General features: G+C 56.2%; 5 non-coding genes across 5 annotated transcripts; all 5 read left to right on the top strand.

Moving 5' to 3' along the window:
* The first annotated feature begins 13,510 nt into the window (after nucleotides 1-13,510).
* Nucleotides 13,511-13,584, top strand: trnan-guu (transfer RNA asparagine (anticodon GUU)). The gene has a single exon. It is a non-coding gene; the product is annotated as a tRNA-Asn (tRNA).
* An 86-nt stretch (nucleotides 13,585-13,670) lies between these two features.
* On the top strand, nucleotides 13,671-13,744 carry trnat-agu (transfer RNA threonine (anticodon AGU)). The gene has a single exon. It is a non-coding gene; the product is annotated as a tRNA-Thr (tRNA).
* A 1,238-nt stretch (nucleotides 13,745-14,982) lies between these two features.
* Nucleotides 14,983-15,073, top strand: trnar-ucu (transfer RNA arginine (anticodon UCU)). Its single transcript is given in 2 exon segments — nucleotides 14,983-15,019; nucleotides 15,038-15,073. It is a non-coding gene; the product is annotated as a tRNA-Arg (tRNA).
* A 418-nt stretch (nucleotides 15,074-15,491) lies between these two features.
* trnan-guu (transfer RNA asparagine (anticodon GUU)) lies at nucleotides 15,492-15,565 on the top strand. Its single transcript has one exon. It is a non-coding gene; the product is annotated as a tRNA-Asn (tRNA).
* Nucleotides 15,566-16,963: 1,398 nt separating this feature from the next.
* trnar-ucu (transfer RNA arginine (anticodon UCU)) lies at nucleotides 16,964-17,055 on the top strand. The gene is given in 2 exon segments: nucleotides 16,964-17,000; nucleotides 17,019-17,055. It is a non-coding gene; the product is annotated as a tRNA-Arg (tRNA).
* Nucleotides 17,056-24,487: the final 7,432 nt, after the last annotated feature.

Raw genomic sequence — 24,487 nt, forward strand, 5'->3', positions numbered from 1 at the left:
GGGCCGTAGTATGAAGTTGTGAGCAAAAGGGGTGAAAATGGGTTAAAATGTGAAAAAACACCAAAATGAGCAAAATGAAATAATCCCCCATCATCAGTGCACTGTTTGCCCCCAGAAAAGCACTCCCCTGGGGCCTGGAGGTGATCTGACCATCAGAGTATAGCACCATATGCCCCTGAGGGACTTAGAGTAAAAACCGAAATAGTACACTATACCCGAGGGACTCTGTCGTTTTTCGGCAATAGTACACTATACCCGAGGGACTCTGTCGTTTTTCCGGGCCGTAGTATGAAGTTGTGAGCAAAAGGGGTGAAAATGGGTTAAAATGTGAAAAAACACCAAAATGAGCAAAATGAAATAATCCCCCATCATCAGTGCACTGTTTGCCCCCAGAAAAGCACTCCCCTGGGGCCTGGAGGTGATCTGACCATCAGAGTATAGCACCATATGCCCCTGAGGGACTTAGAGTAAAAAACGAAATAGTACACTATACCCGAGGGACTCTGTCGTTTTTCGGCAATAGTACACTATACCCGAGCGACTCTGTCGTTTTTCCGGGCCGTAGTATGAAGTTGTGAGCAAAAGGGGTGAAAATGGGTTAAAATGTGAAAAAACACCAAAATGAGCAAAATGAAATAATCCCCCATCATCAGTGCACTGTTTGCCCCCAGAAAAGCACTCCCCTGGGGCCTGGAGGTGATCTGACCATCAGAGTATAGCACCATATGCCCCTGAGGGACTTAGAGTAAAAACCGAAATAGTACACTATGCCTGAAAAGACTCTGTCGTTTTTCGGCAATAGTACACTATACCCGAGGGACTCTGTCGTTTTTCCGGGCCGTAGTATGAAGTTGTGAGCAAAAGGGGTGAAAATGGGTTAAAATGTGAAAAAACACCAAAATGAGCAAAATGAAATAATCCCCCATCATCAGTGCACTGTTTGCCCCCAGAAAAGCACTCCCCTGGGGCCTGGAGGTGATCTGACCATCAGAGTATAGCACCATATGCCCCTGAGGGACTTAGAGTAAAAACCGAAATAGTACACTATGCCTGAAAAGACTCTGTCTTTTTTCGGCAATAGTACACTATACCCGAGCGACTCTGTCGTTTTTCGGCAATAGTACACTATATACCGTTGGACTTAGTCGTTTTTTGGGCTCGTGGGAATAAGCGTTCAGCTCAAGATTCCCGGGCTAAATCACGCTGCTCCCGAGAAATTCTTACGCTGCTCTCACGCGGAATGTGCAAAATGGTAATGCTGGGAGGGAGGGGCGGGCGGTTTTTGAGAATGACGTTTTTCGCAATCGAAACAGGTACATTTCCTGGTTGTGCGGCTACCGGGCAAGGAGCTCGTTTGACGGGCACCCGAGAACCGCGATCGATGGGCCCCGTTCTTGTTTTATCCAGCTTCCAAGGCTCCTTCACAGCCGTAATGTCAAGTCATGGTTCGGAGGTGCGGAGGTGAGCGTCGGATCACGGAGCCTCTGAATGGAGCCCCGCGCTCCGCGCTCCTTCAGGCTCTAAGCGCCGCTCAGACCCGGCATGAGAGGGTCTATTTTCGGCTTGATTTTACCAGACTCCCGGGCACTTCCAGAAGCTTCCTGTTTGCTCTGATTGCTCGGGGCAGAGCACGGTGTCACGCTGACCACGGGCTGTACGCGGAGGTGAGAGCTGGTTGTAAGGCGGATCACGGAGCCTCTGAATATAGCCCCGCGCTCCGCGCTCCTCCGGGCTCTAAGCGCCGCTCAGACCCGGCATGAGAGGGTCTATTTTCGGCTTGATTTTACCAGACTCCCGGGCACTTCCAGAAGCTTCCTGTTTGCTCTGATTGCTCGGGGCAGAGCACGGTGTCACGCTGACCACGGGCTGTACGCGGAGGTGAGAGCTGGTTGTAAGGCGGATCACGGAGCCTCTGAATGTAGCCCCGCGCTCCGCGCTCCTTCGGGCTCTAAGCGCCGCTCAGACCCGGCATGAGAGGGTCTATTTTCGGCTTGATTTTACCAGACTCCCGGGCACTTCCAGAAGCTTCCTGTTTGCTCTGATTGCTCGGGGCAGAGCACGGTGTCACGCTGACCACGGGCTGTACGCGGAGGTGAGAGCTGGTTGTAAGGCGGATCACGGAGCCTCTGAATATAGCCCCGCGCTCCGCGCTCCTCCGGGCTCTAAGCGCCGCTCAGACCCGGCATGAGAGGGTCTATTTTCGGCTTGATTTTACCAGACTCCCGGGCACTTCCAGAAGCTTCCTGTTTGCTCTGATTGCTCGGGGCAGAGCACGGTGTCACGCTGACCACGGGCTGTACGCGGAGGTGACCCGCTCCGTGATCTTAGCGCCGCCCAGACCCAGGGCCATCCACCCCGCACACGGCCAGACTTTGCCCGGCCAGGGAGCACCTTCTGCGGGTCGGAGGCTCCGGGTCGGAGCCCCTGGAGCCTGGAGCCCTCACCGGGCCCCGAACTCGGCTGCCGGAGGCAGTGCAGTGCCTCATGGATAAAAGGCACCCAGCCGTCCAACTCGCGTGAGGCGGAGCAGGGATCATCCATGAATCAACCATGAAAATGGTACAAATCATGGTTCTATGTATACCAGACAAGGAGCTTGGTCTATTGGCACTCAAGACCCGCCATCGTAGGGCCCCGTTCTGGTTTTATCCAGCTTCGAAGGCTCCTGCGCACTGCGGGTTTGTTTACATTTTGCGGCTGTGGTTTGCTCCGGCTAACCTCACGCCGGACACGTTGGAAGCGAGGCCGAGACAGAGGTCCCACCAGGCGCGGGGCTTCAGTCTGACTGGCTTCCCCCGCGCCTGGCCCCTTGTCTCCGGAGATGGGACCGTCACTCACCCCCGCACTGAAGGACGCGCGGCTTGAAGGATGATGGCTGCGCTTAGCCCCTGTGCCAGGGGCTCTGAGCCAGTCCCCTTCAGCCTCAACGCGTCCGGTGGGAACACTGTCCGGGTCCATTGTCACTCACCCCTGCGCAGAAGGACGCGCGGCTTGGAGGATGATGGCTGCGCTTGGCCCCTGGCACAGGGGCTCTGCACCAGTCCCCTTCAGCCTCAACGCGTCCGGTGGAACAACAGTCCAGGCCCTCTGTCACTCACCCCCGCACTGAAGGACGCGCGGCTTGAAGGATGATAGCTGTGCTTAGCCCCTGTGCCAGGGGCTCTGAGCCAGTCCCCTTCAGCCTCAACGCGTCCGGTGGGAACACAGTCCGGGTCCACTGTCACTCACCCCTGCGCAGAAGGACGCGCGGCTTGGAGGATGATGGCTGCGCTTAGCCCCTGGCACAGGGGCTCTGCACCAGTCCCCTTCAGCCTCAACGCGTCCGGTGGAACAACAGTCCAGGCCCACTGTCACTCACCCCCGCACTGAAGGACGCGCGGCTTGGAGGATGATGGCTGCGCTTAGCCCCTGTGCCAGGGGCTCTGAGCCAGTCCCCTTCAGCCTCAACGCGTCCGGTGGGAACACAGTCCGGGTCCACTGTCACTCACCCCTGCGCAGAAGGACGCGCGGCTTGGAGGATGATGGCTGCGCTTAGCCCCTGGCACAGGGGCTCTGCACCAGTCCCCTTCAGCCTCAAAGCGTCCGGTGGAACAACAGTCCAGGCCCACTGTCACTCACCCCCGCACTGAAGGACGCGCGGCTTGGAGGATGATGGCTGCGCTTAGCCCCTGTTACAGGGGCTCTGCGCCAGTCTCCTTCAGCCTCAACGCGTCCGACGATAACCACAGTCCGAGCCCATTGTCACTCACCCCCGCGCAGCAGGAGGCGCGGCTTGAAGGATGATGGCTGCGCTTAGCCCCTGGGCCCAAGGGCTCTGCGCCAGTCCCCTTCAGCCTCAACGTGTCCGATGGCTCTGCGCGGGGCGGGGGGCAGGGCCGGCGCATATTTTTGGTCCGACTCCGGTCCCTTCCTCGTCTCTGAGTTTGTCAAATGCAGCGCCTGTCCAGGGCTCACTTTGCTATCAACTGGCTGGTCACCGCCATCGTAGGGCCCCGTTCTGGTTTCATCCAGCTTCGAAGGCTCCTGCGCACTGCGGGGTTGTTGGCATTTGTGGTCCTGATTTGCGCTGGCTCACCCTTACGCTGGACACAGCGCCAGATGATATATTTGGTCCGACTCCGGTCCCTTCCTCGTCTCTGAGTTTGTCAAATGCAGCGCCTGTCCAGGGCTCACTTTGCTATCAACTGGCTGGTCACCGCCATCGTAGGGCCCCGTTCTGGTTTCATCCAGCTTCGAAGGCTCCTGCGCACTGCGGGGTTGTTGGCATTTGTGGTCCTGATTTGCGCTGGCTCACCCTTACGCTGGACACAGCGCCAGATGATATATTTGGTCCGACTCCGGTCCCTTCCTCGTCTCTGAGTTTGTCAAATGCAGCGCCTGTCCAGGGCTCACTTTGCTATCAACTGGCTGGTCACCGCCATCGTAGGGCCCCGTTCTGGTTTCATCCAGCTTCGAAGGCTCCTGCGCACTGCGGGGTTGTTGGCATTTGTGGTCCTGATTTGCGCTGGCTCACCCTCACGCTGGACACAGCGCCAGATGATATATTTGGTCCGACTCCGGTCCCTTCCTCGTCTCTGAGTTTGTCAAATGCAGCTCCTGTCCAGGGCTCACTTTGCTATCAACTGGCTGGTCACCGCCATCGTAGGGCCCCGTTCTGGTTTCATCCAGCTTCGAAGGCTCCTGCGCACTGCGGGGTTGTTGGCATTTGTGGTCCAGAGCCCCGGCTCTAAATTAAACCTGTTACCCTAGTAGGCGGGCCTCCGGGTCCCCCTCTCTTCTTCGGTTATGGAGTACATTGGGCGCGGGGGCAGCCAGTGGAGGGCAAGGGCCCTGCCTCAAAGTGTGGTGTAGGGGACAGGGGAGCCAGGGCCTTGGGGTCCTGGTGCTTTTTATCTTTTAAAGTGGCTCAGAGTACCAAAGGCACGGACTTCCAGGGGGCTGCACCAAGGGTGTGTAGCTCGTGTTGGGGTGCTTAAGTGTGGGTCCCCGGGTTCGAAGGGAGGGCCTGGTCCCCGGTGGTCATCCCCGGAGTCCCAGAGCCTGCAACCCGGGGAAGAGTGGCCCGTCCCCAGACTGAGTTTGGGGGAATGCGGGGTGGCTCTGGAGGGGCTCCAGGGGTTCCAGGGGGTGCTCGGCGGAGGCCATGCCCAGCCAGAGTGGCCCTTCCCCGGGCAGAATCTGGGGAGAGTGGGGGGTGGCTCTGGAGGTGCTCCGGGGGCTCCAGGGGTTCCAGGGGGTGCTCAGTGGGGGCCATGCCCAGCCAGAGTGGCCCTTCCCCGGGGTGAGTCTGGAGGAGTGGGGGGTGGCTCTGGAGGTGCTCTGGGGGCTCCAGGGGGTGCTCAGTGGAGGCCATGCCCAGCCAGAGTGGCCCTTCCCCGGGCAGAATCTGGGGAGAGTGGGGGGTGGCTCTGGAGGTGCTCCGGGGGCTCCAGGGGTTCCAGGGGGTGCTCAGTGGGGGCCATGCCCAGCCAGAGTGTCCCTTCCCCGGGGTGAGTCTGGAGGAGTGGGGGGTGGCTCTGGAGGGGCTCCAGGGGTTCCAGGGGGTGCTCGGCGGAGGCCATGCCCAGCCAGAGTGGCCCTTCCCCGGGGTGAGTCTGGAGGAGTGGGGGGTGGCTCTGGAGGGGCTCCAGGGGTTCCAGGGGGTGCTCGGCGGAGGCCATGCCCAGCCAGAGTGGCCCTTCCCCGGGCATAGTCTGGGGAGAGTGGGGGGTGGCTCTGGAGGTGCTCCGGGGGCTCCAGGGGGTGCTCAGTGGAGGCCATGCCCAGCCAGAGCTTCCCTTCCCCGGGCAGAGTCTGGAGGAGTGGGGGGTGGCTCTGGAGGTGCTCCGGGGGCTCCAGGGGGTGCTCAGTGGAGGCCATGCCCAGCCAGAGTGGCCCTTTCCCGGGCAGAATCTGGGGAGAGTGGGGGGTGGCTCTGGAGGGGCTCCAGGGGTTCCAGGGGGGTGCTCGGCGGAGGCCATGCCCAGCCAGAGTGGACCTTCCCCGAGCATAGTCTGGGGAGAGTGGGGGGTGGCTCTGGAGGTGCTCCAGGGGTTCCAGGGGGTGCTCAGTGGGGGCCATGCCCAGCCAGAGTGGCCCTTCCCCGGGGTGAGTCTGGAGGAGTGGGGGGTGGCTCTGGAGGGGCTCCAGGGGTTCCAGGGGGTGCTCGGCGGAGGCCATGCCCAGCCAGAGTGGCCCTTCCCCGGGCATAGTCTGGGGAGAGTGGGGGGTGGCTCTGGAGGTGCTCCGGGGGCTCCAGGGGGTGCTCAGTGGAGGCCATGCCCAGCCAGAGTGGCCCTTCCCCGGGCAGAATCTGGGGAGAGTGGGGGGTGGCTCTGGAGGTGCTCCGGGGGCTCCAGGGGTTCCAGGGGTGCTCAGTGGGGGCCATGCCCAGCCAGAGTGGCCCTTCCCCGGGGTGAGTCTGGAGGAGTGGGGGGTGGCTCTGGAGGTGCTCCGGGGGCTCCAGGGGGTGCTCAGTGGAGGCCATGCCCAGCGAGAGTGGCCCTTCCCCGGGCAGAGTCTGGAGGAGTGGGGGGTGGTTCTGGAGGAGCTCCGGGGGCTCCAGGGGTTCCAGGGGGTGCTCAGTGGGGGCCATGCCCAGCCAGAGTGTCCCTTCCCCGGGGTGAGTCTGGAGGAGTGGGGGGTGGCTCTGGAGGGGCTCCAGGGGTTCCAGGGGGTGCTCGGCGGAGGCCATGCCCAGCCAGAGTGGCCCTTCCCCGGGGTGAGTCTGGAGGAGTGGGGGGTGGCTCTGGAGGGGCTCCAGGGGTTCCAGGGGGTGCTCGGCGGAGGCCATGCCCAGCCAGAGTGGCCCTTCCCCGGGCATAGTCTGGGGAGAGTGGGGGGTGGCTCTGGAGGTGCTCCGGGGGCTCCAGGGGGTGCTCAGTGGAGGCCATGCCCAGCCAGAGCTTCCCTTCCCCGGGCAGAGTCTGGAGGAGTGGGGGGTGGCTCTGGAGGTGCTCCGGGGGCTCCAGGGGGTGCTCAGTGGAGGCCATGCCCAGCCAGAGTGGCCCTTTCCCGGGCAGAATCTGGGGAGAGTGGGGGGTGGCTCTGGAGGGGCTCCAGGGGTTCCAGGGGGGTGCTCGGCGGAGGCCATGCCCAGCCAGAGTGGACCTTCCCCGAGCATAGTCTGGGGAGAGTGGGGGGTGGCTCTGGAGGTGCTCCAGGGGTTCCAGGGGGTGCTCAGTGGGGGCCATGCCCAGCCAGAGTGGCCCTTCCCCGGGGTGAGTCTGGAGGAGTGGGGGGTGGCTCTGGAGGGGCTCCAGGGGTTCCAGGGGGTGCTCGGCGGAGGCCATGCCCAGCCAGAGTGGCCCTTCCCCGGGCATAGTCTGGGGAGAGTGGGGGGTGGCTCTGGAGGTGCTCCGGGGGCTCCAGGGGGTGCTCAGTGGAGGCCATGCCCAGCCAGAGTGGCCCTTCCCCGGGCAGAATCTGGGGAGAGTGGGGGGTGGCTCTGGAGGTGCTCCGGGGGCTCCAGGGGTTCCAGGGGTGCTCAGTGGGGGCCATGCCCAGCCAGAGTGGCCCTTCCCCGGGGTGAGTCTGGAGGAGTGGGGGGTGGCTCTGGAGGTGCTCCGGGGGCTCCAGGGGGTGCTCAGTGGAGGCCATGCCCAGCGAGAGTGGCCCTTCCCCGGGCAGAGTCTGGAGGAGTGGGGGGTGGTTCTGGAGGAGCTCCGGGGGCTCCAGGGGTTCCAGGGGGTGCTCAGTGGGGGCCATGCCCAGCCAGAGTGGCCCTTCCCCGGGCAAAGTCTGGAGGAGTGGGGGGTGGCTCTGGAGGGGTTCCAGGGGGTGCTCGGCGGAGGCCATGCCCAGCCAGAGTGGCCCTTCCCCGGGCATAGTCTGGGGAGAGTGGGGGGTGGCTCTGGAGGTGCTCCGGGGGCTCCAGGGGGTGCTCAGTGGAGGCCATGCCCAGCCAGAGTGGCCCTTCCTCGGGGTGAGTCTGGAGGAGTGGGTGGTGGCTCTGGAGGAGCTCCAGGGGTTCCAGGGGGTGCTCGGCGGAGGCCATGCCCAGCCAGAGTGGCCCTTCCCCGGGCATAGTCTGGGGAGAGTGGGGGGTGGCTCTGGAGGTGCTCCGGGGGCTCCAGGGGGTGCTCAGTGGAGGCCATGCCCAGCCAGAGTGGCCCTTCCCCGGGCAGAGTCTGGAGGAGTGGGGGGTGGCTCTGGAGGTGCTCCGGGGGCTCCAGGGGTTCCAGGGGGTGCTCAGTGGGGGCCATGCCCAGCCAGAGTGGCCCTTCCCCGGGCAAAGTCTGGTCGTGTGCGGGGTGGATGATCCCTGCTCCGCCTCACGCGAGTTCGAGACCGGCTGGGTGCCCTTTTATCCATGAGGCACTGCACTGCCTCCGGCAGCCGAGTTCGGGGCCCGGTGAGGGCTCCAGGCTCCAGGGGCTCCGACCCGGAGCCTCCGACCCGCAGAAGGTGCTCCCTGGCCGGGCAAAGTCTGGCCGTGTGCGGGGTGGATGATCCCTGCTCCGCCTCACGCGAGTTCGAGACCGGCTGGGTGCACTTTTATCCATGAGGCACTGCACTGCCTCCGGCAGCCGAGTTCGGGGCCCGGTGAGGGCTCCAGGCTCCAGGGGCTCCGACCCGGAGCCTCCGACCCGCAGAAGGTGCTCCCTGGCCGGGCAAAGTCTGGCCGTGTGCGGGGTGGATGATCCCTGCTCCGCCTCACGCGAGTTCGAGACCGGCTGGGTGACCTTTTATCCATGAGGCACTGCACTGCCTCCGGCAGCCGAGTTCGGGGCCCGGTGAGGGCTCCAGGCTCCAGGGGCTCCGACCCGGAGCCTCCGACCCGCAGAAGGTGCTCCCTGGCCGGGCAAAGTCTGGCCGTGTGCGGGGTGGATGATCCCTGCTCCGCCTCACGCGAGTTCGAGACCGGCTGGGTGCCCTTTTATCCATGAGGCACTGCACTGCCTCCGGCAGCCGAGTTCGGGGCCCGGTGAGGGCTCCAGGCTCCAGGGGCTCCGACCCGGAGCCTCCGACCCGCAGAAGGTGCTCCCTGGCCGGGCAAAGTCTGGCCGTGTGCGGGGTGGATGATCCCTGCTCCGCCTCACGCGAGTTCGAGACCTGCTGGGTGCCCTTTTATCCATGAGGCACTGCACTGCCTCCGGCAGCCGAGTTCGGGGCCCGGTGAGGGCTCCAGGCTCCAGGGGCTCCGACCCGGAGCCTCCGACCCGCAGAAGGTGCTCCCTGGCCGGGCAAAGTCTGGCCGTGTGCGGGGTGGATGATCCCTGCTCCGCCTCACGCGAGTTCGAGACCGGCTGGGTGCCCTTTTATCCATGAGGCACTGCACTGCCTCCGGCAGCCGAGTTCGGGACCCGGTGAGGGCTCCAGGCTCCAGGGGCTCCGACCCGGAGCCTCCGACCCGCAGAAGGTGCTCCCTGGCCGGGCAAAGTCTGGCCGTGTGCGGGGTGGATGATCCCTGCTCCGCCTCACGCGAGTTCGAGACCGGCTGGGTGCCCTTTTATCCAAGAATCAACTGGAGTGTGGAGCTTCTACGGGCCTCCAGGGGCACTGCCGACCCAGAGCTGTGCCCCGGCTTCAGTTCTCTGTATCTCAGGAAGTTTTTTATTTATACATTTATTTCATCCATAATCTCTGGCGCCTAAAGGGTTATGCCTGAATGTCACTGTTTTCCATTCATCCAATGTCTAATGTCTGTTACTATGTCAGTCAAGTCTTTGATCGTTGGCGTGGTTGGTGTCGAGCATTTCTTTGTGATGGCCTTTTTCTCTACAGCCAAAAGTATGTTCCAAGGGTATCCATTTATTGTGTCCATGGCAGGAGTGTTGAGGCCCAAGTACATAGTTTTAAATTTGAGTGGAATGGCAAAGTCAAAAACAGTCTGCAGTGCCCTGTGAATTTCAGTCCATTATTTTTGAGCAACAGCACAGCCCCAAAACACCTGATAGTGGTTTGCCTGCTGGGTTCTCCAGCAGTTAGCATTTCCTTGTGAATAATGGGCACTTTGACATGGTGTGGTGAAAAAAACATATTTTTCCCCTTCAGGCATGTGATTTTGTGGTCTTCCTCAGGGCTGTTCCTACATTTCCACACTCTTGGTCAGACAAAACCAGGTTCACTTCTCGTTCCCATTGGTTTAGAATATACTTAGCAGAACGTCGTCCAGATTACCAATGCATTGAGATCATTTAGAAATGATTCCCCTCGCAAGTTCTGATTGATTGGTTTCAACGAAGATTACTGTCAGAGGATTATAGTGGTCATTTCTTTGTTTCATTTCTTGCTCATAATAAGTCCTATAAAAGTCCTGTCTCTCCAAGTCAAAGGATTCCTTCAAAACGTCAATGCTTTTCATTTGAGTTTCTGTTGCAATGCGGTGAAACGTTTACGCCTTTTGTAATCCAGGCGTTGAATCATAAGCTTGGTCATAAGAAAACCAGCTCCAGATTTTAACAGCTTTGTTTAGTTTGTATGCTTTGGTTAGCTCCTTTCAGGGGGTAAGCACAGATTTTACCCAAAGATTCTTCATGTTTCTGCACTTTTTCAAAAGAGTAACGCTACTCTCGGGGCACTCAAGGTTCCACTGAGATTTGAACTCGGATCGCTGGATTCAAAGTGTGCTAACCATTACACCATGGAACCGCAGACTGCTCCTTGGAAGGATAACGGTGATCCAAAGCTACAAGTCTTACATCAATCATCCCTTGCCCAAAAAATGAGAAACAAGGAGTGCAAACAGTGCAAACAATCTTGATGTGCAGCAATACTTTTCCCTCTCTTAAAACCCTTTAAGCGCCAAAGTCGCAGAAATGCAACTTTACCGTACAAGGAAATTAATGAAATAATAGTAGAAAATGAATCACTTCAGTCATTGGTCGGTTCGGTGCAACTTCCCTTTATTAGCCAGGTATGATCCAGGGCAGATCCGGTAAGGAAAAAAATGGCTGGAGGAAGTACACGTGGCATGCAATTTACAGCAGATTCTGACTCTGAAGGGTATTATCTCCCCGAGAGTGACGATGGATTTCCAAGTGGAGATGAAGGGACTTCGAAACAACGGACAGATGCAAAGGACAGACGGAGGCGAGGAACCAGTGGAACCAGTGGCTGCAGTAAAACTTGCCCGGTGGATGAGAGCTGGGACATGCTGAGAGAGGTCGAGGTATTTGAGGCATGGATCAAACCTTTTGAAGACCCAGTTGGCTACACAGGAGAGATGGATCTGACGGATGCTAATCCATTTGATATTCTGTCACTCTTTCTGACCGATCAGTTTTGGACTTTCATTACTGATGAGACAAATAGATATGCACATCAGTGTATGGCACCTATGATTCTGAAGCCACATTCAAGATTTCTTGAGTGGTATGATGTATCAGTCACCGAAATGAAAGCTTTCTTCGCTTTGCATCTCTCCATGGGCCTTGTTGAGAAACCTGAAATCGAGGATTACTGGGGAACATTTTGGCTTACACAAACGCCTGGATTTGGAAATGTAATGTCAAGAAACAGATTTGAAATCATTCTTTCGTTCTTTCATTTTGTCAACAATAATGATTATGTGAGAACAGGCGAGCCCGGGCACGATAAACTGTTCAAAGTCCGCCCAATAATAGATTTGATTATTCCCAAATTTGCAGCAGTTTACAGTCCAATCAAGGAGCTTTCTTTAGATGAAATGACAATAGCTTTCAAGGGGAGATCTTCACTAAAATGTTACTCTCCGAATAAACCTGACAAATATGGCTATAGAGTGTATGCCCTGAGTGAAAGCTGTTCAGGGTATGTTTTGCGCTGGTCAATGCACACTGGACAGTACAAAAATAATGCAAGCAACATCAGTGCAACACACGCAGTTGTCCGTGAGTTGGTTTCTCCCTTTACGGGCAAAGGACACGAGATTTACATGGACAGTTACTATACCTCGCCTGTAATTGCAAATGAATTAGCAGATTTGGAAACTGGACTGTGTGGGACGGTAAGGATTACCAGGTTGGGGATGCCAAAATGCCTTGGTAAAAGTGGCTGAAAAAAGGAGATGACCCAGTTTTTTGCAGAAAGGGAAAACTCCTGGCTTGTGCTTGGCACGATACTAAACGTCTCACCATGTTGTCCACAGTCCATGGAAATGATTGTGTTCAGAGGAGGATCCGATCCAAGACAGATGACACTGGCTTCCGTGACATCAAAAGACCTGTATGTGTCGACCAGTACAACGCCTACATGGGTGGAGTGGACACTGCTGACCAGAGGATGAAGACATACCTCTTTCCACACAGGTCCCGGAAATGGTATCATCGCATATTCAATGCCATTATAAGCATAAGTATTGTCAACTCACACATCATATACACCAAATCCACTCCAGGCCCACACAAACCTTTAAAGGTTTACATTCAGAACATTATTGATGCATTACTGGCTGATCACTCCAAAAAACAAGAGAGGCGCTCAAGACCGGAGGGTGAAATGCCACAGAGACTCACAGAGCGTCATTGGCTTTGTCAAGCAGAGGGACGTCCAGACTGCGCCGTGTGCTCTGACCGCTCTCGTACCAAAGGCAGGCGGCAAACAAAGTACAGGTGCCGTCAGTGTGGCGTTGGCCTCTGTGCGGTTCCATGCAAAGAGAGATACCATACGCTAAAAAACTTTAAATGCTGTCATTTGGATATGTAAAAGTGCAGGGTACCTTGACCCTGGATGGACATCTTTTCTGTGATGGCTCTCTCCTTTCTTCACTGCTTTCTCCACAACCTGCCTGGCACCAATGATGGATGTATAAGTTGGAAAAATAAAAAAAATGAAAAAAATACATAATAAATACCGTGTTTGTCATCATTTGGTCAGAACTTGTAATCAGGGCCCGAGTTTGAAGATGTGAGCAAAAGGGGTGAAAATGGGTTAAAATGTGAAAAAACACCAAAATGAGCAAAATGAAATAATCCCCCATCATCAGTGCACTGTTTGCCCCCAGAAAAGCACTCCCCTGGGGCCTGGAGGTGATCTGACCATCATAGTATAGCACCATATGCCCCTGAGGGACTTAGAGTAAAAACCGAAATAGTACACTATACCTGAAAAGACTCTGTCATTTTTCGGCAATAGTACACTATAATTTATAAGGGCATTCAAAGGTTGTGGGTTCGAGTCCAACCAGAGTCGCTAATGGTGAGAGAACATACTAGTTTTTTTACAATGGAAAATCTGCTCGCTTTACTATCTGATGAAAGGCACTGCTGAACGAGGTTCAATTGCCAAGTGTGCTTGAAAAAGTAAGCAAATACATCGGCATTATGTCAAATAACATTATCTTGCACATTTTCCTCAATATCCAGATTAACTGCAGGATATTGAGTGCGCAATAAATTGGCGAGAGTCGATTGATTGAAAGACTTCCAGTTTTTTTATAGCTACATTGGTACAGGGGATTTAGCTCAAAGGTAGAAAGATTGATGCCCTCGCTCTCCATTAAACACAGTTGATTGGACAGGGGCTGAACTTTCGAATGTTGCTGGCTCTCTTTAAAAAAAAAGATATTGCCGCTTGTCGACTCGCAAATATTTTATTGAACAGGCTGTTTGTCTCTGTGGCGCAATTGGCCAGCGCGCTCGGCTGTTAACCGGGAGGTTGGTGGTTCGAGCCCACCCAGGGACGATTGGAAGAGGTATAGCAGGCAAAATCTATGAGGTAATACTGATCACTGAATATCTAGCTGAAACAGGTTGGAGTAGCTTTTAAGAGGTGCTGTGGCTTAGATGGTCAAAGTGCCTGTCTAGTAAACAGGAGATCCTGGGTTCAAATCCCAGCAGTGCCTTCATGATAGCCTTTCAAGCAAATCAGTTGTTTACATGTACAGAAAAACTTATCACCCGAAAGAGCTCTTTTACATTTTTTAATTAGAGATTGAAAAGTATCCCTGAATAAACAGAGTAAATGCACTCTTTTCACTCCTTGTTTCTCAGTTTGATGGTAAGGATTGATTGATTGATGTAGACCGTTTTTGGATGACTGTTTTGCTTTTGTGAAAAAGGGGAATCAGACAAAAGTTGCAAAGGCATTCAAAGGCTGTGAGTTCGAGACCCACCAGAGTCACTGTTGTAACCCCTGTTATCTACATTGGTAAATAGGAAAGCCTGCTTGTGTTATTAACTGATGAAAGGAACTGCTAAATTTGGTTCAATTACCACAGAATCCCAGTGTGCTATAGGCTGGCCACTGCTTGGTAGGAGTTTCCCGTACGTGAGTGACTGTTCCTTCCTTCCTTCACGTCCCGCTCAACCTCGTCTTCTTCTAAAGAGTTTGGCGCTGTCCTCAGAAGCTTTGGTCTTACTCAGCACCTGAGTGGCCCCACCAAGGGCAAAGGGCACACTCTGGACCTGCTAATGACAAAGCAGGTTAATATTTCAAATTACAGTGTGGTAAATGTTACTTTGATGGTTTCTGTATTTCTCCAGGTGCAATGAGTTTGCAGTCTTCTTTGCAAGACTCAGTTCAGAACATTAAAAATACCATTATTTGCAGATAACAAGCACGCAGCCAGCTAGACAACTGGAGTTAACCCATTTTGCATTTGTGGCTGACAAAACTTTCCAAGAGATCACCACAAGTCTGAGTTCCACTACATGCTGCCTTTATGCATTGCCTACTAGATTTTTAAAGTCTATGGTGAGCAGTCTGTTGGCTCCAATCAATCAAAAAGTCAACATGTTGCTTGGATCTGGAATTTTCCCAAGATCCTTAAAACTGCAGTCATTAAGCCTGTCTTAAAGAAGAGCAGTCTTGATGCCACAGTGCTAAATAATTACCGGCCCATCTCAAACCTACTACTACTCAGTTGTCCATTCAAGCATGCAAATTATTTACAACGACAGAAAATGCGCTGCTGTTACAAATTGGAATAAGATGGAAAAGTATCCCTGCACACACAGATTAACTGCACTCTTTTCACTTTTTGATTCTCAGTTTGTTGGCAAGGAATGACTGATGTGGACCCATTTTGGATGAAAACCGTGTTTTGCGTTTGTGGAAATGAGCATCATGGAAGGATGTATGGGCTCTGTGGCGCAATGGATAGCGCATTGGACTTCTAGGCATAATTTGCAAGGATATTCAAAGGTTGTGGGTTCGAGTCCCACCAGAGTAGCTAATGGTGAGAGAACATACTAGTTTTTTTACAATGGAAAATCTGCTCGCTTTACTATCTGATGAAAGGCACTGCTCAACGAGGTTCAATTGCCAAGTGTGCTTGAAAAAGTAAGCAAATACATCGGCATTATGTCAAATAACATTATCTTGCACATTTTCCTCAATATCCAGATTAACTGCAGGATATTGAGTGCGCAATAAATTGGCGAGAGTCGATTGATTGAAAGACTTCCAGTTTTTTTATAGCTACATTGGTACAGGGGATTTAGCTCAAAGGTAGAAAGATTGATGCCCTCGCTCTCCATTAAACACAGTTGATTGGACAGGGGCTGAACTTTCGAATGTTGCTGGCTCTCTTTAAAAAAAAAGATATTGCGGCTTGTCGACTCGCAAATATTTTATTGAGCGGGCTGTTTGTCTCTGTGGCGCAATTGGCCAGCGCGCTCGGCTGTTAACCGGGAGGTTGGTGGTTCGAGCCCACCCAGGGACGATTGGAAGAGGTATAGCAGGCAAAATATATGAGGTAATATTGGTCACTGAATATCTAACTGAAACAGGTTGGAGTAGCTTTTAAGAGGAGCTGTGGCTTAGATGGTCAAAGTGCCTGTCTAGTATACAGGAGATCTTGGGTTCAAATCCCAGCAGTGCCTTCATGATAGCCTTTCAAGCAAATCAGTTGTTTACATGTACAGAAAAAACTTATCACTGAAAGAGCTCTTTTACATTTTTTAATTAGAGATTGAAAAGTATCCCTGAATAAACAGAGTAAATGCACTCTTTTCACTCCTTGTTTCTCAGTTTGATGGTAAGGATTGATTGATTGATGTAGACCGTTTTTGGATGACTGTTTTGCTTTTGTGAAAAAGGGGAATCAGACAAAAGTTGCAAAGGCATTCAAAGGCTGTGAGTTCGAGACCCACCAGAGTCACTGTTGTAACCCCTGTTATCTACATTGGTAAATAGGAAAGCCTGCTTGTGTTATTAACTGATGAAAGGAACTGCTAAATTTGGTTCAATTACCACAGAATCCCAGTGTGCTATAGGCTGGCCACTGCTTGGTAGGAGTTTCCCGTACGTGAGTGACTGTTCCTTCCTTCCTTCACGTCCCGCTCAACCTCGTCTTCTTCTAAAGAGTTTGGCGCTGTCCTCAGAAGCTTTGGTCTTACTCAGCACCTGAGTGGCCCCACCAAGGGCAAAGGGCACACTCTGGACCTGCTAATGACAAAGCAGGTTAATATTTCAAATTACAGTGTGGTAAATGTTACTTTGATGGTTTCTGTATTTCTCCAGGTGCAATGAGTTTGCAGTCTTCTTTGCAAGACTCAGTTCAGAACATTAAAAATACCATTATTTGCAGATAACAAGCACGCAGCCAGCTAGACAACTGGAGTTAACCCATTTTGCATTTGTGGCTGACAAAACTTTCCAAGAGATCACCACAAGTCTGAGTTCCACTACATGCTGCCTTTATGCATTGCCTACTAGATTTTTAAAGTCTATGGTGAGCAGTCTGTTGGCTCCAATCAATCAAAAAGTCAACATGTTGCTTGGATCTGGAATTTTCCCAAGATCCTTAAAACTGCAGTCATTAAGCCTGTCTTAAAGAAGAGCAGTCTTGATGCCACAGTGCTAAATAATTACCGGCCCATCTCAAACCTACTACTACTCAGTTGTCCATTCAAGCATGCAAATCATTTACAACGACAGAAAATGCGCTGCTGTTACAAATTGGAATAAGATGGAAAAGTATCCCTGCACACACAGATTAACTGCACTCTTTTCACTTTTTGAATCTCAGTTTGTTGGCAAGGAATGACTGATGTGGACCCATTTTGGATGAAAACCGTGTTTTGCGTTTGTGGAAATAAGCATCATGGAAGGATGTATGGGCTCTGTGGCGCAATGGATAGCGCATTGGACTTCTAGGCATAATTTGCAAGGGCATTCAAAGGGTTGTGGGTTCGAGTCCCACCAGAGTCGCTAATGGTGAGCGAACATACTAGTTTTTTTACAATGGAAAATCTGCTCGCTTTACTATCTGATGAAAGGCACTGCTGAACGAGGTTCAATTGCCAAGTCTGCTTGAAAAAGTAAGCAAATACACCGGCATTATGTCAAATAACATTATCTTGCAATTTTTCCTCAATATCCAGATTAACTGCAGTATATTGAGTGCGCAATAAATTGGCGAGAGTCGATTGATTGAAAGACTTCCAGTTTTTTTATAGCTACATTGGTACAGGGGATTTAGCTCAAAGGTAGAAAGATTGATGCCCTCGCTCTCCATTAAACACAGTTGATTGGACAGGGGCTGAACTTTCGAATGTTGCTGGCTCTCTTTAAAAAAAAAGATATTGCGGCTTGTCGACTCGCAAATATTTTATTGAGCAGGCTGTTTGTCTCTGTGGCGCAATTGGCCAGCGCGCTCGGCTGATAACCCTTTAGGCGCCAGAGATTATGGATGAAATAAATGTATAAATAAAAAACTTCCTGAGATACAGAGAACTGAAGCCGGGGCACAGCTCTGGGTCGGCAGTGCCCCTGGAGGCCCGTAGAAGCTCCACACTCCATTTGATTCTTGGATAAAAGGGCACCCAGCCGGTCTCGAACTCGCGTGAAGCGGAGCAGGGATCATCCACCCCGCACACGGCCAGACTTTGCCCGGCCAGGGAGCACCTTCTGCGGGTCGGAGGCTTCGGGTCGGAGCCCCTGGAGCCTGGAGCCCTCACCGGGCCCCGAACTCGGCTGCCGGAGGCAGTGCAGTGCCTCATGGATAAAAGGGCACCCAGCCGGTCTCGAACTCGCGTGAGGCGGAGCAGGGATCATCCACCCCGCACACGGCCAGACTTTGCCCGGCCAGGGAGCACCTTCTGCGGGTCGGAGGCTCCGGGTCGGAGCCCCTGGAGCCTGGAGCCCTCACCGGGCCCCGAACTCGGCTGCCGGAGGCAGTGCAGTGCCTCATGGATAAAAGGGCACCCAGCCGGTCTCGAACTCGCGTGAGGCGGAGCAGGGATCATCCACCCCGCACACGACCAGACTTTGCCCGGGGAAGGGCCACTCTGGCTGGGCATGGCCCCCACTGAGCACCCCCTGGAACCCCTGGAGCCCCCGGAGCACCTCCAGAGCCATCCCCCACTCCTCCAGACTCTGCCCGGGGAAGGGCCACTCTGGCTGGGCATGGCCTCCACTGAGCACCCCCTGGAGCCCCCGGAGCACCTCCAGAGCCACCCCCCACTCTCCCCAGACTATGCCCGGGGAAGGGCCACTCTGGCTGGGCATGGCCTCCGCCGAGCACCCCCTGGAACCCCTGGAGCTCCTCCAGAGCCACCCCCCACTCCTCCAGACTCACCCCGGGGAAGGGCCACTCTGGCTGGGCATGGCCTCCACTGAGCACCCCCTGGAGCCCCCGGAGCACCTCCAGAGCCACCCCCCACTCTCCCCAGACTATGCCCGGGGAAGGGCCACTCTGGCTGGGCATGGCCTCCGCCGAGCACCCCCTGGAACCCCTCCAGAGCCACCCCCCACTCCTCCAGACTTTGCCCGGGGAAGGGCCACTCTGGCTGGGCATGGCCCCCACTGAGCACCCCCTGGAACCCCTGGAGCCCCCGGAGCACCTCCAGAGCCACCCCCCACTCCTCCAGACTCTGCCCGGGGAAGGGCAACTCTGGCTGGGCATGGCCTCCACTGAGCACCCCCTGGAGCCCCCGGAGCACCTCCAGAGCCACCCCCCACTCCTCCAGACTCACCCCAGGGAAGGGCAAATGGCTGGGCATGGCCCTACTGAGCACCCCCTGGAACCCCTGGAGCCCCCGGAGCACCTCCAGAGCCACCCCCCACTCTCCCCAGATTCTGCCCGGGGAAGGGCCACTCTGGCTGGGCATGGCCTCCACTGAGCACCCCCTGGAGCCCCCGGAGCACCTCCAGAGCCACCCCCCACTCCTCCAGACTCTGCCCGGGGAAGGGCCACTCTGGCTGGGCATGGCTTCCGCTGAGCACCCCCTGGAACCCCTGGAGCCCCCGGAGCACCTCCAGAGCCACCCCCCACTCCTCCAGACTCTGCCCGGGGAAGGGCCACTCTGGCTGGGCATGGCCTCCACTGAGCACCCCCTGGAGCCCCCGGAGCACCTCCAGAGCCACCCCCCACTCTCCCCAGACTATGCCCGGGGAAGGGCCACTCTGGCTGGGCATGGCCTCCGCCGAGCACCCCCTGGAACCCCTCCAGAGCCACCCCCCACTCCTCCAGACTTTGCCCGGGGAAGGGCCACTCTGGCTGGGCATGGCCCCCACTGAGCACCCCCTGGAACCCCTGGAGCCCCCGGAGCACCTCCAGAGCCACCCCCCACTCCTCCAGACTCACCCCGGGGAAGGGCCACTCTGGCTGGGCATGGCCCCCACTGAGCACCCCCTGGAACCCCTGGAGCCCCCGGAGCACCTCCAGAGCCACCCCCCACTCTCCCCAGATTCTGCCCGGGGAAGGGCCACTCTGGCTGGGCATGGCCCCCACTGAGCACCCCCTGGAGCCCCCGGAGCACCTCCAGAGCCACCCCCCACTCTCCCCAGACTATGCCCGGGGAAGGGCCACTCTGGCTGGGCATGGCCTCCGCCGAGCACCCCCTGGAACCCCTCCAGAGCCACCCCCCACTCCTCCAGACTTTGCACGGGGAAGGGCCACTCTGGCTGGGCATGGCCCCCACTGAGCACTCCCTGGAACCCCTGGAGCCCCCGGAGCACCGCCAGAGCCACCCCCCACTCCTCCAGACTCTGCCCGGGGAAGGGCCACTCTGGCTGGGCATGGCCTCCACTGAGCACCCCCTGGAGCCCCCGGAGCACCTCCAGAGCCACCCCCCACTCTCCCCAGACTATGCCCGGGGAAGGGCCACTCTGGCTGGGCATGGCCTCCGCCGAGCACCCCCTGGAACCCCTGGAGCTCCTCCAGAGCCACCCCCCACTCCTCCAGACTCACCCCGGGGAAGGGCCACTCTGGCTGGGCATGGCCTCCACTGAGCACCCCCTGGAGCCCCCGGAGCACCTCCAGAGCCACCCCCCACTCTCCCCAGACTATGCCCGGGGAAGGGCCACTCTGGCTGGGCATGGCCTCCGCCGAGCACCCCCTGGAACCCCTCCAGAGCCACCCCCCACTCCTCCAGACTTTGCCCGGGGAAGGGCCACTCTGGCTAGGCATGGCCCCCACTGAGCACCCCCTGGAACCCCTGGAGCCCCCGGAGCACCTCCAGAGCCACCCCCCACTCTCCCCAGATTCTGCCCGGGGAAGGGCCACTCTGGCTGGGCATGGCCCCCACTGAGCACCCCCTGGAGCCCCCGGAGCACCTCCAGAGCCACCCCCCACTCTCCCCAGACTATGCCCGGGGAAGGGCCACTCTGGCTGGGCATGGCCTCCGCCGAGCACCCCCTGGAACCCCTCCAGAGCCACCCCCCATTCCTCCAGACTTTGCCCGGGGAAGGGCCACTCTGGCTGGGCATGGCCCCCACTGAGCACCCCCTGGAACCCCTGGAGCCCCCGGAGCACCTCCAGAGCCACCCCCCACTCCTCCAGACTCTGCCCGGGGAAGGGCCACTCTGGCTGGGCATGGCCTCCACTGAGCACCCCATGGAGCCCCCGGAGCACCTCCAGAGCCACCCCCCACTCTCCCCAGACTATGCCCGGGGAAGGGCCACTCTGGCTGGGCATGGCCTCCGCCGAGCACCCCCTGGAACCCCTGGAGCTCCTCCAGAGCCACCCCCCACTCCTCCAGACTCTGCCCGGGGAAGGGCCACTCTGGCTGGGCATGGCCTCCACTGAGCACCCCCTGGAGCCCCCGGAGCACCTCCAGAGCCACCCCCCACTCTCCCCAGACTATGCCCGGGGAAGGGCCACTCTGGCTGGGCATGGCCTCCGCCGAGCACCCCCTGGAACCCCTGGAGCCCCTCCAGAGCCACCCCCCACTCCTCCAGACTCACCCCGGGGAAGGGCCACTCTGGCTGGGCATGGCCTCCGCCGAGCACCCCCCTGGAACCCCTGGAGCCCCTCCAGAGCCACCCCCCACTCCTCCAGACTCACCCCGGGGAAGGGCAACTCTGGCTGGGCATGGCCCCCACTGAGCACCCCCTGGAACCCCTGGAGCCCCCGGAGCACCTCCAGAGCTACCCCCCACTCCTCCAGACTCTGCCCGGGGAAGGGACACTCTGGCTGGGCATGGCCTCCACTGAGCACCCCCTGGAACCCCTGGAGCCCCTCCAGAGCCACCCCGCATTCCCCCAAACTCAGTCTGGGGACGGGCCACTCTTCCCCGGGTTGCAGGCTCTGGGACTCCGGGGATGACCACCGGGGACCAGGCCCTCCCTTCGAACCCGGGGACCCACACTTAAGCACCCCCACACGGGCTACACACCCTTGTTTCAGCCCCCTGGAGGTCCGTGCCCTTGGTACTATACCATGGAAGTCCGTGCCCTTGGTACTCCGACTGGAGTACCAAGGGAACGGCCCAGCACTCACCACAGAGGCTCGCGCCGGCCCCGGCCCACCTTTCGTCCCCGGGTACCCACACTTAAGCACCCCAACACGAGCTACACACCCTTGGTGCAGCCCCCTGGAAGTCCGTGCCCTTGGTACTCTGAGCCACTTTAAAAGATAAAAAGCACCAGGACCCCAAGGCCCTGGCTCCCCTGTCCCCTACACCACACTTGGAGGCAGGGCCCTTGCCCTCCACTGGCTGCCCCCGCGCCCAATGTACTCCATAACCGAAGAAGAGAGGGGGACCCGGAGGCCGGCCTACTAGGGTAACAGGTTTAATTTAGAGCCGGGGCTCTGGACCACAAATGCCAACAACCCCGCAGTGCGCAGGAGCCTTCGAAGCTGGATGAAACCAGAACGGGGCCCTACGATGGCGGTGACCAGCCAGTTGATAGCAAAGTGAGCCCTGGACAGGAGCTGCATTTGACAAACTCAGAGACGAGGAAGGGACCGGAGTCGGACCAAATATATCATCTGGCGCTGTGTCCAGCGTGAGGGTGAGCCAGCGCAAATCAGGACCACAAATGCCAACAACCCCGCAGTGCGCAGGAGCCTTCGAAGCTGGATGAAACCAGAACGGGGCCCTACGATGGCGGTGACCAGCCAGTTGATAGCAAAGTGAGCCCTGGACAGGCGCTGCATTTGACAAACTCAGAGACGAGGAAGGGACCGGAGTCGGACCAAATATATCATCTGGCGCTGTGTCCAGCGTAAGGGTGAGCCAGCGCAAATCAGGACCACAAATGCCAACAACCCCGCAGTGCGCAGGAGCCTTCGAAGCTGGATGAAACCAGTGTAGGGTCTCAAAACTACATGTATTCAGTTTATGATTAAGGAAGATTTCTTAGCAGAAACGAGACAAGACGGGGCACCAGGGTTAAACCCAAAGAGCTAAGATACGGTCCTTAATCGCGCTCGTTAAAAAGGTCTGAAGGGTGTTTCACGATTCAGGGACTTACACATAGTCTAATCAAACAAACAATAGTCAATAACTCTTTCATGTAGTTTATTTATCAAAAGGGAAATCAAAACACCGGAGCAGAAATGCGCACAGGTAAATCACAGGTGATGTTATATCAGATTTAACAGCAGATTTCATGCAGATGATGTTAAACCAGGGTTTTGCCTTTGATAACCAAACGTGTCTATGCTAATCTATATCAAAAAGAGGGAAAGTGAGAAGCTAAAGGGAGGAGGAACCGCTGAGCTCTACCCAAATCACGCTACAAAACGGACCGCACGCAATTGACTCGGCTTACGGTTCTGTAGACTCGGTCCGACTGGTCCTGGTCCGCGGACGAGGTCCGGAGCGAGGCGTCGCGTGGAGCGGTGTGGCGGCGAAGGTTCGTGAAGCGTGCGGCGGCCGTGGAGCTGGCGGCGGTCGGGGAGCGATGCGTCGCGTGGAGCGGAGGAGGCTGCGACGTGCTGTAAGGTCCTTGGCGCCGGGGAGCGGTGTGCTGCGACGTGCTGTAGGGTCCTTGGCGCCGGGGAGCGAGGGGTCGCGTGGAGCGGTGTGCTGCGACCTCCTTGAAGCGGCGGCGGCAGCGGAGGCGATGTCGGGGAGTTCCTTGGCGGTAGAACGCTTTAGCGGTGTGTTTACTCAGATGAGGACGTAGTGCTGATCCACGTAAACGGCGTAGATTACTTCAAAAAGAAACGAAGTAGCAAAGAAAGTCTCTGTCCGGTTTAGCGCTTAAGCTTAGTTCCAGGCGGTTTCAGGTAGTTCCAGGTGGTTTCAGAGTCCTAGACTGGCATGGCCTTGTCGACCACGTGACGGACGGATTTTGTTGAGACAAAGGAAAAGTGAAAGCTCGCCCGGGGAGACGGCTTCAAGATAGAAGAACAAGAGAAGAACAAAGAGAGCGACAAAAAAGCTTGGAGCGTCCTTTTGATACCTGGCCCGCAGGGCATGCTGGGAGCGAAAGGGGCGGGCGCTACTGCGAAAACTTCCTGTTTAACATTTTCCTGACCGAGAAAATAAAACTGGAGTAACGTAAATAATAATGGCAAAAACATTGAACCCTGTTTTAACATTTACACGTTAAACACTTTTGGCAGTTTGTGCACATTATTTCTTGAGGTAGACACATTTTACATCTTCTTTCACCTGTGATAAAAAATATCGAGTTAAAGCATTGGGAATATAAAACCTTAAACAGTGGAAAAATACGTAACACAAGGTGAAACATGAGTTGATTCGAAAAACATTCATGGCATAATCACATAAAACAGTTCATCGGGGCATCTTCCTGTAAGACTGTGGGGAGAAGAAGGTCTTTTATCACACAAGTCACAGCGGCTCCCCTGCGGTGAGGGACAGAGGGAGAACGAAAAACCCCCAATGTTCAAAGAGAGATTTTCTGTTATCTGGCCGTGGAATGTCCATCTCCATTCCCCTACAACCCCCCGATTGGCCGTTGGTTCTCCGATGAAGAAGCATCGGGCAAATGTCAAAGGGAATGTCCTTACCGAGTCAGCGAGCGGCACAGAGTGGCATGATTTGGGTAGACCTCTGAACCTGGACTGGTCGCTTTATCCTATTTGGGCTGAGGGGCAGGTGCTAGTGGGTGTTACACTATCCCTAGGCTACTAAATTTCAGCACATCATCCTCAGAGGGAGTGGTAAACCATGCAAGAGCTCTTGACTCCTAGTGCAAGAATTTGGGCGTAGAAACAAGATTCTAAGACACCGAGGTAGCTTATGTAGTATCGAGGTACAAAATTAGATCAAGGTGGATGTCTATCGTGGAAAAAACGAAAGTGGTTAACAAGGTTCCTGACATACGTTTCACCCTAGCGAAGCGGCAACTTCTAGGTTGGACCGCTTCTGTACGAAACAGGTGACAGAATATTCTACTCTATGGTTTGCATGCAGGGGAGATTAACATACGAGGCTAGTGG

This window comes from Eucyclogobius newberryi, unplaced genomic scaffold (assembly GCF_026437365.1).
Source record: "Eucyclogobius newberryi isolate DKJ021-1_F unplaced genomic scaffold, fEucNew1.0.hap1 SCAF_130, whole genome shotgun sequence".
NCBI lineage: Eukaryota > Metazoa > Chordata > Actinopteri > Gobiiformes > Gobiidae > Eucyclogobius > Eucyclogobius newberryi.